Raw genomic sequence first — 17,777 nt, 5'->3', positions numbered from 1 at the left:
AGTGCCCAGAGTTGTATAGAAATAAAAGCAGCAGCAGCAAAGGGGTAAAATCCTGTTAGAACTACCCTACCTCTATTTACACCCCTCCCTTTGTTGAATGAATGTGTCTTTGAGTAGGCAGATTATTAAAGATTGGCAGTCTTTCTTGTTCTACTTTACCTTGAGATCACTGTTTTTTTAATTAAGTGAATTAATATAAATTATAGACTTAGAATAGTACCTGCCACATTATAAGTTCTACATTTCTGCTGTTATTATCTTAATGGGATTTAATCATTATATTTTCTTGACAACAGTCAAGTGCTCAAAAGGGGCTGTGCCAAGGAAGGAATATAGGGACCAAATCTGCATATGCTTTAAAAACTAACTTTAAAAAATTTTTTTTTATTTTTTTTAAATTTTTTTTTTATTTATTTATACAAGCACTGGGCAGTCAGAAGCACGGGAGGGTGAGAGAATTCACCAGAGCCAGAGAGGAGAGCAGAATAGGCAGACTGACGAAACACACTGCTGAGGGGAGCAGCAGGCGGCAGGAAAGGTCTGCACGCCCTAAAAAATACTTGTTCATCATCCCAGACTGTCTAAAAAATAAATAATAAAAGGCCGTAAACTTGGTAAGACAGAGATCGGGGTTTACTTCTTTTCATTTTTCTATTGAGATGCTAAGTGGTTATTCTGCATCAGATAATTACAGATAATTAATTAGTTTATTATGGGTATGTTAATTATGTATAATATTTAAAGTAACTATACTCAATTATTTTGAGGAAAATATTTAATTCATAACTATGTTTTATTCTTATGTACCTAAATTGTGGAGAAAATTTGATTGTTGTTGTTGAACTATAGTTTTGTTTTGATTTTTTTCTTACAGCATTGTAGTCCCCATAGTTCTCCCTATGGAGAAAATGACTGCTTTCCACAAATTGCCTGCAGACCTTAGCAAGCTCTTCAGAGTAACTGCACTGGGAACTTCCTGGTGGCACAAGAGGTTAAGACACAACCTATGAAGCTGTCCGCAGCCTCTGCAGCACAAATTCAATCCCCTGGTCTGCTGGGGAGCAACCCACATGGTGCAGCAGACCTCTCTAGTCACGCCTGCTGCTCCCCTCAGCAGTGTATTTCAGTCAGTCTGCCTGTTCTGTTCCCCACTCTGTCTCTAATGAATCCTCTCACCTCCATACCTCTGGCCTGTACCCCAGCTCTTGAATGCATAAATAAATAAATCTTTTTTAAAAAAGTAACTGTGGGCCTCCCCTGGTGGCACAGTGGTTGAGCACTGGGCTGTGAAGCTGCCCGCAGCCTCTGCAGCACCAGTTCTATCCCCAGCCACCAGCGAGGGTCCCACATGGTGCGACAGACCTCTCCTGCCGCACCCGCTGCTCCCCTCAGCAGTGTATTTCTTCGTCAGTCTGCCTGTTCTGTTCCCCGCTCTGGCTCTGGTGAATTCTCACCCTGACTGTACCCAGTGCTTGTATAAATAAATAAATAAATCTGAAAAAAATTTTTAAAAAAAAGTAACTGCACTGTACACAGGAGCACCTGCATCCAAGAACACACTTACATCTTACTCTTCTGCATACCACAAAAAATAACTTGCAACTTCAGATAACATCTTTGACAAAGTAAATTACTTTTTTATGGCAGCTTATAAAAATCTTTACTGAAGTTTTAAAATAAACTGTATCGAGATCCAACAGACTAAATTGTTTTTAAAATTCAATATAGATTCTTAAAAGAATTTTTAAAAATAATATAACGATATATAAAACATTTTTTTATTACATAGAATATGTAAATCCCAGATCCAGCTATTATCTGAATAACTATTGTTGCCACGAAGAAATGGGGGATAGCTCAGGAGAAATGTTACAAACACCTAATAACTGGTGAGAGAAACAGAAGAAAAAAAAATTGTAGGGCAAGTGGAATTCAGTGCTAACAAGAAGCGGGATCTGGTGACTGCTCTACTTGTGTACAGTGCTGCCAACTACAACTTGCTGTTGGGAACCAAGGTAAATGAGCAGCTGAGAATCTAACCTATAAACCGGACGCACCAGAGAAGAGAGAAATCCTGTGAACCAGTGGTGAGCGGGGCAGAATGTTATCTGCACCACTGCATCCATTGTTTGTGTTCTGAAGAGAACTTTCTCATATGAAAGATACAGCACCACAGTGTCTTTTTCAAAGGCATGAGAGAGACTCTTAGTTATAGCACCAAACATCTAAGGCAAAACTGATCTGTTCGTCCTGGTGTAAGAAGCAGATTACTCTCAAGCATCTCCAAAAGGATGTTGCCCAAAAAACCCTTTCCCAAGCCACAGGAAATAAGTACTTTCCCTTTAATGTAAAGATACTGCAGGATACACAGCAGACAGGCATTTTTTTTTTTCTTAGCTTTTGTTTCCTTCCAGATACATGCCTGGGGGGTTAGAGGCAGAGAGTAAATGCTGCCATGCTGTGAATAGCTGAGCTTTCTCTTAGCTGGGAATCCTGTGGAGCTCTTCAAAGGAATGTGTTTCCAGAGAATGTTTAAGTAAGCTTAAGGAGTTCCAAGCAACACATACTGATGGTGTGGTGTGCTGGATTTACCAAGAAAGCATTTTCCTTTTGAATGTAAACCCAGCCCCACTGACTGGAGCTTTAGTTGTGGAAGGGAGACACAAGAGACTTTTTCTAAAAGGAAGTATGTTTCTATAAGCTTGTGCTCCTTAAAGGACAAAACACTGGAAATACTTAGAAACAAGTTTAATGCTTCCATAAGAGACTTTGCAAGGTAAAATTTGTTTACCTCCTAAAGAAGTCAACTTCCATAAGCAGCATTCCAATGATGATGATGATGGGGATGATGATGGGGATGATGCCGCCTTCCGCAACTCTTATGGGAAAAAAGCTATTCCTAAGAAATGACCTCCGCTGCAAGCTCCATCTTGATGCACATTCCCAGCGACGAGTTTCAAATACAGTAAAAGCTGTTCTCTTCTGTGCAAAAAAAAAAAAAAAAAAAAATATATATATATATATATATATATATATATATATGACTAAGCTGGATACAGTACTCTTCTGATTTTGCTAAGTGCATCCCTATTATCTTTATTACTCAACCTATTGCCTTAGCCAGAAATAAATTAAGTTGAACCTAACAAATCAAATTACAACAAGAATCAGCAGAACTATGATCCATGGTCCTGCTATGCAGCCTTGTCTATTATTCATGCCTAAAGACACTAAAAGCATCATTGCTCTAGTGACAACAGTAATTAACTCTGGTAGAATCACTTACCATTTCCAAAATGCTTTCCATCCCACACCCCCTTTAATCTCCACTTGGGGCCTGAGAGATGGTTGTTATGTTATTACTCCTATTATAAATGAAATCCGGAGGATTACTGAAGACACACCTTGCAATTTCATTTACCATTCATTTTCAATGCTTTTTTTAAATTTAAAAATAGGGGCCTCCTTGGTGGTGCTGTTATAGAGCAACCCCGATATTAAACGGGTTCCTGGCTGTGGGTCCTCACCCGCGCGCTTTAAAGGGACTTATGAATACTCTACTACAGACACACACAAAAGGGTTAATAAAAGGTTTATTTACAAGAGAAAAAGAAATAAGGAAAATGTACAACTCAGGGAGAAAATAGGGAAATAAAGTCTTTAATGCGTCCTACCCGATCCGACGACCTGGAAACCCCAAAGTCACTCTCAGAGCTAGACGGACGCCGCGAGCTGGCCGAGGGCCCCAAAATGGAGAGAGCCCCCAAAGCCCACGTGTCTGCCTTTTGTATCCACCTGGCTGCTTAACCCCACCCTCAGGTCCCAGCCACCTTCCCTTTGGTGGTGATGGGATTTGGAGTTCCCAGTGTCTTTGGCTTTGACCTGGGGTGGGGGTGGAGTCCACAAAGCCTGTATGGAATTTGCTTTGGGACTGCCTTTTCCCCCTAACAGTGCAAGGGGTTAAGTCTCAGCACTGTGAAGCTATCTACAGCATGTGTTTGATCCCCAGCCAGGGAGGTAACACACATGGCACAGCAGACCTCTCCTGTCTCACCCGCTGTTCCCCTCAGCAGTGTATTTCAGTAGATCCACCTGTTCTGCTCCCCACTTTGTCTGTGGTGAATCTTCTCACACACCCCTCACCTCTGGCCTGTACCCCAGCTCTTGTATGCATAAATAAATAAATCTTAAAAAAAATTTAATTTAAAAAATAACCTACACGGCCTCCCTGGTGGCGCAAGGGGTTAAGACACAACTTATGAAGCTAACTGCAGCCACCGCAGCACAAGTTCGATCCCCAGCCAGGGAGTTACCCACATGGCACAGCAGACCTCTCCTGACTCGCCTGCTGCTCCCCTCAGCAGTATATTTCAGTCAATCTGCCTGTTCTGTTCCCCACTGTCTCTGGTAGATCTTCTTACCGCTCGCACCTCTGGCCTGTACCCCCATTCTTGTATGCATAAATAAATAAATCTTTTTTAAAAAATAACCCACAATATCATTAGTAGTTGGGCTGCCTGATAGAGTTTGCCATTTAATGTATTTTTCTAACTATGGTAAATACCATTTCCACTTTTTGTTGCCAAGAACTTCAGAGTAGTGGGCCTCCCCGGTGGCGCAGCAGTTGAGCGCTGGGTTGTGAAGCTGCCTGCGGCCTCTGCGGCGCCGGTTCGATCCCCGGCTGCTCCCCGGCCACCAGAGGAGGGTCCCACATGGCGCGCAGACCTCTCCTGCCGCCCGCTGCTTCCCTCAGCAGTGTACTTCGGTCCTTCTGCCTGCTCTGCTCCCCACTCCGGCTCTGGTGAATCCTCTCACCCTCCCGTGCTTCTGACTGTACCCAGTGCATGTATAAACAAAACACACAAATAAATAAATAAATAAATAAAACATGCCTCTATTAAAAAAAAAATTTAAAAAAAAAAAAAAAAAAAGAACTTCAGAGTAGTGCTTCTGTCTTGGATGCTGCAGAGCAAGCAGCTTCTGGCCTCTTTTCTTGAAATCCTACCTCCAGGTCAGGGGAAAGCAGAGACAGAGAATGGCCCCTGACTGACTGCTGGGAGGCAGGCCCGAGAGCTCTGGGTTGCTCCTCAAGGGACCAAGATCTCTCCAGTGACAGGAGCCTCTGCTTCTTTTCTCTGAAAGCATCAGGCCATCAGCTGGAGCAAGACTAAAGAACCACTGGCACACAAACAATACAGGTAATCTCCCTCACCATCACAGCCATGAATGTCAGCCCAAGTCCAGGCCTAACACAATTGGGAGGAAATAGAATCTGGGGACAGTGAACAAACTCTAAGTCCAGATGCCTCTGAGACTTTTCAGTGTAGTCTATAGAAGTGTTAGGGATTTTGCTGGGTAGTCCTGCTTCCCCCCTCTCTTCTAGTAGGCAGCTCATGGTCTTCCACATGGAATTCAGCCCTGATGCTGGAGACTTGAGGAATCAAAGGTACATTAACAAAGGTGAAAGGGGGGCCTCCCCGGTGGCGCAGCGGTTGAGCGCTGGGTTGCGAAGCTGCCCACGGCCTCTGCGGCGCCGGTTCGATCCCCAGCTGCTCCCCGGCCACCGGAGGAGGGTCCCACATGGCGCGCAGACCTCTCCTGCCGCCCGCTGCTCCCCTCAGCAGTGTGCTTCGGTCCTTCTGCCTGCTCTGCTCCCTGCTCTGGCTCTGGTGAATTCTCTCACCCTCCCGCGCTTCTGACTGTACCCAGTGCATGTATAAACCAAACAAACAAACAAACAAATAAATAAATAAAACATGCCTCTATAAAAAAAAAAAAAAAAAAAAAAAAAAACAAAGGTGAAAGGGAAGACAGACTAATCTGAGCAGAGTCATGGAAAGGGGCTCTGGGGACCTCCCCTCTGTTGTCCAGACCAGAGCAGCAGCGCCTCAGGAGCCCTGGGTGACTCACTCCCTGTCTAGGATTAAGCCACCCTTAGTGTGAGGCTTTCATTCTCAAAGCAGCTCATGAAATCAACTGGCTGCTCTACCTCAGACAATCACATCCAGATTCCAGGCAGGAAGAAAAGGCAAAAGAGTTTTTTCCATCTACAGGTTCAAGAAGAGAAACACTTTGCAGCAGGCTGGTGCTTTATCTGCAGCAAGAGGTTAGCCTTGTGCAGAAGGTGGTTAGGAAAATTGAATATTCATTTCCAGTCTCCACAGTAGAGGAAGATAAGGGGAAAGTGCTTGGGAATGGGTCTTGAGAGAGCCTCCCTCTCTCCTGTCTGCCAATTAGGCTCGTGTTCCACAAAGAAACTGCTTAATATTCAACAACTCTGAAAATCGGAGTTAATGGTCTGCCAAGCTACGCAGTTTACTTTTCCTTGTCTAGTCTAATTAAAATAAGAATCCATCTAATCTGCAGTCATATGGGATTCTAAATCAACAGAAATAATGACCCAGAGCATTCTCACTTTAGTCTCAATTTCAGATTAACAAGTTTTAAATGATGTTTTTACCTCTGCATAACAGGTGTCACCAGAAGACTTCCTATTTCTCTTTATAACATATCTTTCCTCTTAAAAACAAAACTCAGCTTATAGCATAAACTCACAAACACATGATTTTAAAAAATTAGAAGGGAAATCTATTATCCACATAGACCGACATTTGAATTAAGTATTGTAATTACATATTGCCAACCTGGTAGACATGCAAGGTTTATACCTCACTATAGCCCAGGTTGCCACGTATAGTGCACTGAACACAGCAGGGGTGTTAATACCTTAAATAAATCAATATTTATCTCATCTTCCCTTAACCCAAGCACCTACATTTTCTAAAAATATTTAACTACCTAGCTATAGAAAAGCAGGAGATAAATACAAATGCATACATTAAACTACCTACAGATTAAATTTATGACATCTGGGATTGGCTTCAAAAGAATCCAAGGGTGTCAAGAGAGAAAAGCAGAGGGTGGCAGACAAAATAAGACTGGCTGTGAAATCAGAATAATTGAATCTTGGAGTGAGGGACGTGTGGGTGATACCAGTCTCTCTAATTTTGCAACGTGCCACATCAGAAAGTTTGTTTTTTAATAGCTCTGGAATTCATACTGATATATACTTTATGGATGAAGCTCAAAAACATGCTGAATGAAAGCAACCTAATACAATAAACTGCATGATTCTACTTTATGTGACATGCTTAGAAAAGGCAAATCTGTAGAGGTGGAAACAAGCAAACCTTTATGGCGAAGGAAATGCTTTACTGGATACAATAATGGATGCACAACTGTAATAAACTAAAAAATCACTGAACTGTATACTTCTAATGGGTAAGTTTTATGGAATGCAAATTACACCTCAATAAAGCTATTTTTAAAATGAGAGAGAAACAGAGACAGGCATCTAGGCACACACTGTTACTTGTTAGGACCATGGTTAGGAAGACAAGATTTGCCAAATTGTTTCTAAAAAGTAAGGAAATTTTATTTCCAAGGATTTAAATGATTTACTATCATCATAGAAAAGCAGTATCCACTCATATATACCATTTTGTGTAATCTTGACACAAATATGAAAATTAAAATAGAAAAAAGAGGAAAAGCAAAGGCCTTTGCTTCATGTAGCCAAGGCAGACCCTGCAGGGCACTGCCTTGGGAGGCAGAGAAAAACAAGGTCTTTCAAAGAACAACCAAATAAATAAATGTAATTTAAAGTTTCAAACTCAGTTTTACATATGCTAAATTATCTACTTATACCAGCAAAAGTCTTTTTTTTTCTTTGTTTTTTAAACTGTCAGGAGAGTTTAACTCATTCAAAATCACTTCAGATTAAACCTACCTAGTAGGTTTAATTCAAAACTTCATTTTATGTTGTCAAAGGAAGCATCTCTGACCATCAGAAAGTTTACCACAGGGGAGTGATGCCTCCTGAGCAGGAGGCATTCTGTTTGAGGTAAAAGCTTTGCCTGCTGCAAAGAAGTAAAACAACTTTAACTTTTCATCAATATTCTCAGATCCTGTATCAGACAATAGCTACGAGTGTTTATTTTTCACTTAGATGTTGAGACAAATCTCTTACTTACAGATCTCATAAAATTCTGAACTTCATAAAAATTTGTTCATTGTTGTTTGAAAATCAGCAGGATATAAATTTTAAGTGTCCCCAGGGCACATCCCTGAAAGGGGAGAGGGAAGAGAAGGTGGGGGAAGGCCCCACGACCAGCACCCTGCCCACATCTCCCAGTTTACACATGACTGCAGTCAGCTTCCTGCAGGCTTATTATAAACAGGATTCTGGCTACTGATTGACTCTGCCATCTGACACTCCAACTGAACCTCGCCTTTTTTTTTTTTTAAAGATTTATTTATTTATGCATACAAGAGCTGAGGTACAGGCCAGAGATGTGGGGGTTGAGAGGATTCACCAGAGACAGAGTGGGGAGCAGAACAGGGAGACTGACGACATACACTGCTGAGGGGAGCAGTGGGCGAGACAGGAGAGGTCTGCTGTGCCATGTGGGTTGCTCCCTGGCCGGCCAGGGATCAAACTCGTGATGCAGAGGCTGTGGATTGCTTCATAGTGCAGTGCTTAACCCCTTGCATCACGAGGGAGGCCCCGAACCTCGCCTTTGATGTATCCCAGATGACCCCACGCCCCTTCACACACAGACTTATGTTATTCATTCAAATAATGTCTCCTCAGGCCCTCTCCGGTGGCACAGCGGTTGAGCACCGGGTTGCGAAGCTGCCCGCAGCCTGTGCAGCACCAGTTCGATCCCCGGCTGCTCCCCGGCCACCGGAGGAGGGTCCCACATGGCGCACAGACCTCTCCTGCCGCCCGCTGCTCCCCTCAGCAGTGTACCTCGGTCCTTCTGCCTGCTCTGCTCCCTGCTCTGGCTCTGGTGAATTCTCTCACCCTCCCGCGCTTCTGACTGTACCCAGTGCTTGTATAAATAAATAAATAAATCTTAAAAAAAAAAAAACAAATAATGTCTCCTCAAATCAAACTCCAAAGTACTTACAACAAACAAACAAACAAAAAAGCTTACAACCCCTCACTTCAGTGCTTCAGTGTTTCTGAGACCTGGAGAAGTATAGTTTCAGTTTTCATTTTCAATAGGTTAGTAAAATGTCCTGAAGCCTGGCCAACAGGTAGCTTCAGGGCTCTTTTCCTTCTTTACTAGGGCTCCTGGGGCTGCACCTGAGAATGTGCACCGGACTTATGTAGGCAGCCCTGAATTCCAATCCTGCACTGAGAAGCTGGGCAAGTGGCAACTTTTTGAGCCTCAATGTCCCCACTTACTATGGAGATAATGCCTGTAACTCACAACTAGTTGTAAAGGTTAAGTGAGATCAAGAATAACTACGCTGGACAGCATGACAGGGCTGAGTTCTGTAGCCGAATGCTATGTAATCAGAGTGCTGAGTCTGGTCATGTTCTATTGATAGTGTTTCAGTTAGACATGTAAAAGACACTACTGTCTCCTTTTGTAGTAAAAATGAGCCTGCACAAGAATACTGGAAAGGACTGTGAAAGCAGGACCTCCAGTTCCCTGAAGCAACACTGGAAGCTACCTGCAGAGCTGTTGACCAGATCCCATCTACTGACGACCCATCAGGAGTCTGGGGCAAGACACAGGCTTCTGCTTGCTCAGAGGTGAATGCATTAACGGACCAGTACCTGGTTCAGTCCTGGTCCTACGTGAAGGAGATTAGGTCAGTTTGGGATTTGAAGGAAGACCTCTCATGCCCTGTTATGGAAGAATCCCACATATCTACCTCTCTCCTCTCCATCCCTCCCCATACTCAGGTTTGTGCCATAACATGTCCTTAAAAAGGCCATGGGGCTTCTTATCAGTCACCAGATATTCCCAGTCTGGGCCCAAAATCAGCAATCAATTTCCATTTCCCACATACTAATGTATCTAAAAGCCTCCCTGATGAATTTCCTAACAGCAGCCCTCATGTGTGTTTTATTTTTCCTGTAGGTTGAATCCAAACAATAACATTCAAGCAGAGGCAGGTACTGATCTATAACTGGAAGGCTGGGGAACAGAGAGATCTGTGAATTGACCCCCCCTCTGAAGGCGCCTGTCCACACTCAATGGGAAATTTAGAGACAGTGGAATGCAGGGGAGAAGAGAATCCTTCAAGGAGAGGTTTTTCCAACCAGACAGCAGCTGTCCAAGTTGCCCCACCAGCACAGGGTCAGTTCTGGTAACTGCTTTCATGGTCTTGCTTTCATGGTCTCTCTCAGTCTGGAAAACACTACTTTGGGAAGAGTGGCAGAGAACCTCTCCCTGACCTCGGTGTTAGTAAGAATCTTGCTAAATCAATTTAGAGAGAATTCTCCCACCCTTCTTATTTGATAACTATCAATATTGGATAAAAAGTTATGTCCACATCCTAATAATCTGGATCTGTATTACTTTATATGGCAAGAAAATGGATATTACCTTATCGGATCCTATGAGTAACCACGTGTATCTTTATACGACACAAGCCGAGGGAGTTCTGGGGCACAGAGAGACATAGAGAGGAAATAGTGATGTAAAGAGAAGCAAATATTGGAGTGACACCCTTAAATCACAAAATAATTGCAATCACTAGAATCTAGAAGAGTCTAGAACCACACTCTCCCAGGGAGCCTGTTGGAAGGAGCCTGCTGACACCTTGATCTTGGACTTCCAGCCTTTTCCATCACTATGAGATCATAAATCTCAGTTGTTTTATACCACCCAGGTTGAGGTGAATTGTTTACTAGCCATAATAAGCTAACACAAGAATACAAGTCTGCCTTAGTCCATTTGGGCTGCTATAACAAAATACCAAAGTTTTGGGAACTGGAAGTCCATCTCTAGGTGCCAGCAGATTCAAGGTCTGGTCAGAATCTCCTTCCTGGTTCATGCAGTGCCTTTCAGTGAACCCTCACATGATAGGAAGGACAAGAGAGCTTTGCTTACAAAACACACTTCTATATAAGGGTACTAATCCCACTCATGAGGACACAAACATTCCAATCATAGCAAAGCAAAAAGAATTAATTTTTGCAGAGAGCTAAAGTGTTAAGGAGCAATACAGTTAAACCTATGATTTGGCATTTTTACAATAAACTTGAATTACTTTTTTTTAAAGATTTATTTATTTATGCATACAGGAACTGGGGTACAGGCCAGAGGTGTGGTGGGGTGAGAGGATTCAGCAGAGACAGAGTGGGGAGCAGAACAGGCAGACTAACTGAAATACACTGCTGAGGGGAGCAGCGGGTGGGCAAGACAGGAGAGGTCTGCTGAGCCATGTGGGTAGCTCCCTGGCCGGGGATCAAACTCATGCTGCAGTGGCTGCTGGTAGCTTCATAGTGCTGCGTCTTAACCCCCTGCACCACGAGGAAGGCCCCAAACTTGAATTATTTTTATAGTAAAAACCATAAAATATGAATATGGGTGAAATTTGGGGATGGTGGAAAGCGAAGACAGAGACATCCTGCAGGTTGAAAAGACAACGGAAGAGACACAAGACCTTTTCCTTTAATTGCTATTCCTCAACCTGAAGAAAGAAAACTTAATCTGATGCCAAAATTTACTCACTCTTAAATTCTATCTCATTAAAAAAAAAAAGATATCAAATCTTCAGTTTGTCTAGAAAAAAGAGCATGATATGCGAGAGTCTGTTCTAGAAACTGACTTGTGAAACTCAAAGTCATGGACTAGTTTTTTTTTTTAAAGATTGATTGATTGATTGATTGATTGATTGATACAAGCACTGGGTACAGTCAGAAGCACAGGAGGGTAAGAGAATTCACCAGAGCCAGAGTGGGGAAACAGACAGACTGATGAAATACACTATTGAGGGGAGCATCAGGCACGGCAGGAGAGGTCTGTGCGCCATGTGGGACCCTTGGCGGCGGCCAGGGATCGAACCAGCGCTGCAGAGGCCGCAGCTCAGCGCTCAACCAAGGGAGGCCCCATGGACTAGTTTTGAGTTGAGGAACATGATTTTCTTCATCTGGTTTAAAGATTTTACTACATGTCACAGGGATACATTAATTGATAATATCATGGAGATAAAATGGAAAAAAAATATTTTAGGAAAATGCAGTGAGAAATAAAAGTTCAATTACAAGATGTATCAAATGGGTAAAGCAGCCCTCAGTGTGTGACCCTCTCCTCAGTGGACAGAGGCCAAGGAATGTTTCCTCTCTCCACGCATCCACACAGGAGTGTAGCTGCCTGGGTAACAAACAAAACTTGTCCTATACTTTTTGCTGGTGACTGGTATTAAGAGCCATTACCTAAGCAGCAGCACAAAGAACTATCAAATTATCCTTTATAAACAAGGAATTACTCAAACCACCACAAAGACAAGGAGACAGATACAAGCTCCCCAGCTTGTATCATGTTACTTCCTTCACAAAATCCAAGCCCCAGCTGCTCCAGACACATTACTCACTTTTCTGTTCCCAAAGAGGGCTTTGCCTCTGGCCCCTATTCTCTCTCCAGAAGTCCCTCCTTTCTGTAGTCAAGACTGTCCCATTTTTGGGGCCTCCCTGGTGGTGCAAGGGGTTAAGACGCAACCTATGAAGCTGTCCACAGCCACTGCAGCATGAGTTCGATCCCCCGCCAGGGAGTTACACATGGCGCAGCAGACCTCTCCTGACTCGCCTGCTGCTCCCCTCAGCAGTGTATTTCAGTCAATCTGCCTGTTCTGTTCCCCACTCTGTCTCTGGTGGATCCTCTCACCCCCCACACCTCTGACCTGTACCCCAGTTCTTGTATGCATAAATAAATAAATCTTTTAGAAAAAGGAAGACTGTACCATTTTCTAGAGCAATTATAACAAATTATCACAAACTTGGTGGCTTAAAGCAATTTAAAGAAATTGTTTCTCTCAGTTCTGGAGACAAAAACATCCAAAATCAAGGTGTGTGCAGGCACACCCTCCCCCTGGAAGCTCTTGGGGAGAATTCCTTCCTTGCCTCTTCCCCCTTTTGACCTGTCGCTGTTTCATTCCCATATCCTCTTCCCTGGTCAAGTGGCCTCCTCTTTTCTGTTGGTCAAATGGCTCCCTGCCTCGCTCTTAAAGGATGCTTCCATTGGAGTTACAATGGACACATATAATCCAGGATGTTTCTTCGCTTCAAAATCTGTCACTTAATCACAACTGCAAAGATTTTTTTTCCAAATAAGTGAATCTTCCCGAGTTCCAGCGATGAGGACATGGACATATGTTTTTAGGGGCCACCGTTCGACACTATACACAGGCCAAGCTGAGCAGTCACCACTCACCAGAATTTTCCCTTGTCTTGTTTTCTGAACCTCAGAGGATGTTTTTCTATCCTCTCACAAATATGTCCTGTGACTTCTCATCAGCTGTGCTTGGTCTAGCAGAATCAGTCAACCCAAGACTTTTCCACAGGAGGGCCTTGTGGGAGCTCACCAGGGTAGGGAGGAAGTAATTAGCAGCCCTAATCACTGCAGCCACCACACCGTGTCACAGTGACCTTTCATGCCTGTGTCCTCCACCATTGTCTGAGCATCTCGAGGGCAGGATCCAAGTCTCACTCCCCTATGTACACATGCCCTGTAGTACCTATAAACAATCAGTGCTTAATTGATGGTTGTTATTTTCCAAATAAAAGAATGAATGTATCTGTGTCACACGACAAGTATTGTGTATATTGCTACTCATTATGCGGTATCATATATCTGTGTACTTCACAATGCTTGGTGGGGAAGATAAATATTTATAGGGTTCTGGCTCATTCCACTAACAGTCCCCGTCAGTAACCCCAGGAAGCTGACTTAATGACCTAGTAATGGTTGATAATCACAGCTTGAAAAACACTAACCCAGGTGGTCACTAAGGTCTTTTTCAGCTCTAAATTCTAAGATAACCAACAACTGGACAAACAAACTGGCATGCAATCAAATTTAGGACCAATGAAAAAGCTAAGATTAAAGAAAAATGTCTACATTAAGTGCAAGGTTTTTGGAGGCATCTGGCAAAATAAAATATGAACGTTGGGTAGCATATTTTAGTCATGATATCTACAGAGAAAACATTTTTAAACAAAATCACAAATGCATTGGACAACATGAGCCACAGAATCCCAGAGTACCAACTGATTCTAAGAGTTCTCCTTTGGAGAGCCTCAGTACCCTCAGCCATCAGCCCTACTCAATTCTATCTCAAATTCACAAGGTCTTCATAAAATTCTTTTAAGAATATTTTTAGGGGGCCTCCCCAGTGGCGCAGTGGGTTGAGTGCAGTGCTGTGAAGCTGTCTGCAGCCTCTGCAGCACCTGTTTGAGTCCTGGCCAGCCAGGGAGATTCCCACATGGTGCGGCAGATCTCTCCTGTCTCGCCCACTGCTCCCCTCAGCAGTGTACTTCGGTCCTTCTGCCTGTTCTGCTCCCTGCTCTGCCTCTGGTGAATTCTCTCACCCTCCCACACCTCTGGCCTGTACCCCAGTGCTTGCATAAATAAATAAATCTTAAAAAAAAAATAAAGAAGTCACATTTTTTTAAAAAGGATATTTTTAGGGCCCCCTCTGATGGTGCAAGGGGTTAAGCAGCACCGCACTGTGAAGCTGTCTGCAGCCACTGCAACACGAGTTTGATCCACAGTCAGGGAGCTACCCACATGGCGCAGCAGACCTCTCCTGTCTCGCCTGCTGCTCCCCTCAGCAGTGTACTTCAGTCAGTCTGCCTGTTCTGTTCCCCACTCTCTCTGGTGAATCCTCTCACACACACCCCACATCTTGCCTGTACCTCAGTTCTTGTATGCATAAATAAACAAATCTTTAAAAAAAAGAATATTTTTAAAAGCTCAACAATCTCAAATAGCTTTCTGATCACCATTAGACAAAAAAACTTCACAGGCCTACAGCCCCCTTCCATCCCTATTTACATCTCTCTGGGTCCCTGTATCCCCTCCAGGGCCCCCAGCCCTTGTTTTCAGTGGCTGTCAAGTCTCCATTGAATGTTATCTGATATACAGGTAAGGTATTCTCATTCTCAAGAATATTTTTATATTGGTCAGGAATTCTGAAAGACCAAAAGTTTTGTAAGATTTAAAAAAAAAATAAAAGAGCTTTGAATCATAAAAGAAAATGAGTGTATGTTTTAAGGAAAAATATTTCCTGACCCCCTTCAAAACACACTGACTGATAAGCCAGCTCTTTACCTACTTGAAAATGAGCCAGCCCTGGCTACAGATATATCAATCCATGGGCAGCTGGCATCCTTAATAATGAACAACTTCCTTCTGCTCTGTCAAGAGCACAGACAAAGACATGATTCAGGGGCATTCAAATTGAATTATTGTCTTTGTTTAAATGTTCCCTCTCAGACAGAGCTGTCAGCTGCAGCAGACAGTCCAGGGAAAACTGAAAGTTCTCAAAACCAAAGCTGTTCAAGGGTCCAGGCAGCCAACTCAAGGGTTTTGCTTCCACTTCTTGCCCAGCACTGTGACCCTGAGACCTCTCCAGAGGCAATGGCCTGGCATGGTCAGCCTGCCCTGGGCCCCACATCAAGAGGAAGGCAATGTGCTTCCCTCATATAAAGGGTCACAAGACCCCAGCCAGGTTGCCAGTCAAATCTCACCAACAACAAACCACCTCTGGAACAGAAGAGTCACGCTACAGACCATGGCCCATTTGTGAGTGATAAAAATAAGTTAGTGGGTCACAAGCAGTAATTTAAAGAATGAAACAGAACAGAATAGAAAGTATCAGAGTGTGCCACATGTATTGAGCAAAGCAACTGTTTCACTTGTGTAGGTACACTGGGTCACTATGTACATGCATGTACACTGGGTCACTATGCATTGCTTATAATGAGTCTGAAATTTGAAAGTCACTATTCTGGTGCAAAATAAATCAAGTATTCAATCCAAAGAAATAATAAAAATATAACCTGTGTTTATTTTTTGGAATACATATATATATATATATACATATATATATGTATATATACATATATATATGTGTGTGTGTGTGTATATATATATATATATATATATATATATATAAAGTACCTTGGACAGTGTCTGCAAATGGAGTCAGCCATTCCCAAGCATAGTTCTAAGGATGTTATATGTATTTTCAGGGATCTGAGGATTTTTCATTTTGTTTTATTAATGAGCATCTAAACTGAACATATTCAGAATCATTTGGATATCACCTTCATAACTGTATTATGTAGTGTGTTTTTTAAAAAAGATTTATTTATTTATGCAGACAAGAAATGGGGTGTAGGCCAGAGGTGTGGGGGGGTGAGAGGATTCATCAGAGACAGAGTGGGGAACAGAACAGGCAGACTGACTAAAATACACTGCTAATTGGAGCAGTGGTGAAACAGGAGGTCTACTGCGACATGTAGGTCAGTTCCCTGGCCTGCCGGGGATTGAACTCGTGCTGCAGAGGCTGCACATAACTTCACAGTGCTGTGCTTAACCCCTTGCACCACCTGGGAGGCTCCTATGTAGTGTGGTTTTAACTTTCATGTTTGCACTCATGTTTCTAATCAAATGTAGGTGGATGGATTGCTGAGAAGTAGGCGTCATAAGCAACATGCACTAGAGAATATGAAGGCCAGGACGGCCACAGTACGCAGTACAGAGGGATTTCAACCATCTAAACAGATGCAACAGGTGGGAGAACAGAGTTATCACCCAGAAACTGGCAGCATCAGCCTGCAGAACAAGGGACCTGGACCACAGCACTCACTCTCAAATTGGGTAGCAAAGGGCATACTGGGGACCCCATCTTTATATACAACAACTTGCAACACTAACTTCTTTCTAAGTAAAAGTAAACACAATGAAAATTCACTTTTATGTATCACAGAATAAGCTGACAGTGATTTGCAAATTATATAGCTAATTTCATGTGCACTTCATATCATATTGTTGAAGATAATTTTTTTTTCTTTCAATATGTCTAGAAGCTAAATTGGGCTGGGGGAAGAGAGCACAGGACTAACCTGTGAGCTAGACATTCACGTCCTCTCACATACAAACAATTCTCCATCAGTGGAGAGAAGTTGGAGCACAGAAAATACCAAGTGGCAGGTGATCCACCTTGCTATTGATAGTCTTATCAGACTTTGAATTGCTTCACTCAAATTATTTTGTGGCTAAATCACTTCTTTAACGATGGTTGCCCCACAGCAATATTAAAAGAGTTTATACTCCCAATAATTGGAAGGGGACTGTTCCAGGGTACACAAGATGTGAGACAGAAGCCAAATGAATAGTTTAATTCAGCTAAGACAAGTTGACAGAAGTGAATGTGAGACAACCTTCCTGAAAGGTAATTCAGCAACATGCACCCAAGACCTCAAACTATTAATTGTCCTTTGACCCAGAAATTCCACTTTAAGGAACTGTCCTGTAAGTAATAACCCTCCATGTCAGAAAGGATTTAGCTACAGTAGTTAGTCAAGTACTGGGGTACTGGTCAGCCGAGATGGTATAGAAATGTAATGATGCTGACACAATAATGACACCTCACAGATATGAGTGCTTTATACAAGGTTCTAGTCTCAGCACTCAATATCTATCATCTCACGTAGTTCTCAAAATACATCAATACAGGGAGTATATTATTAGTCTCCCCATTTTGCAGAAGAGCATTTTGAGGCACAAAGAGGTTAAATAACTTGCCTAGTGAATACGAGGCGTGAATGCAGCACTTGACACCAGGGTCTGTGTTCTTTGGTACTATCCTCTCTCAGCAGTTGTGTAAAATTATGTAATTATCTACGTCATAGAATTATGTCCATGAGATATGAATAAAGCAAGTTATAAAATATCTTCTACTATAAC

General features: G+C 42.7%; 1 protein-coding gene across 1 annotated transcript in view; it reads right to left on the bottom strand.

Annotated features, from left to right (window-relative positions):
• The window catches only part of ANKRD6 (ankyrin repeat domain 6), a 152,537-nt gene that overhangs the window by 94,973 nt on the left and 39,787 nt on the right, over positions 1-17,777 (bottom strand). The window contains exon 2 of the mRNA XM_037520105.2: positions 2,792-2,982. The gene's annotated coding sequence lies outside the window, so the exon portion shown is untranslated. The remainder of the gene's footprint in view (positions 1-2,791; positions 2,983-17,777) is intronic.

Source organism: Talpa occidentalis, unplaced genomic scaffold (genome assembly GCF_014898055.3).
Source record: "Talpa occidentalis isolate TD23 unplaced genomic scaffold, MPIMG_talOcc4v2.1 talOcc4.2, whole genome shotgun sequence".
Lineage (NCBI taxonomy): Eukaryota > Metazoa > Chordata > Mammalia > Eulipotyphla > Talpidae > Talpa > Talpa occidentalis.
This window is presented reverse-complemented; position numbering and strand designations above follow the sequence as displayed.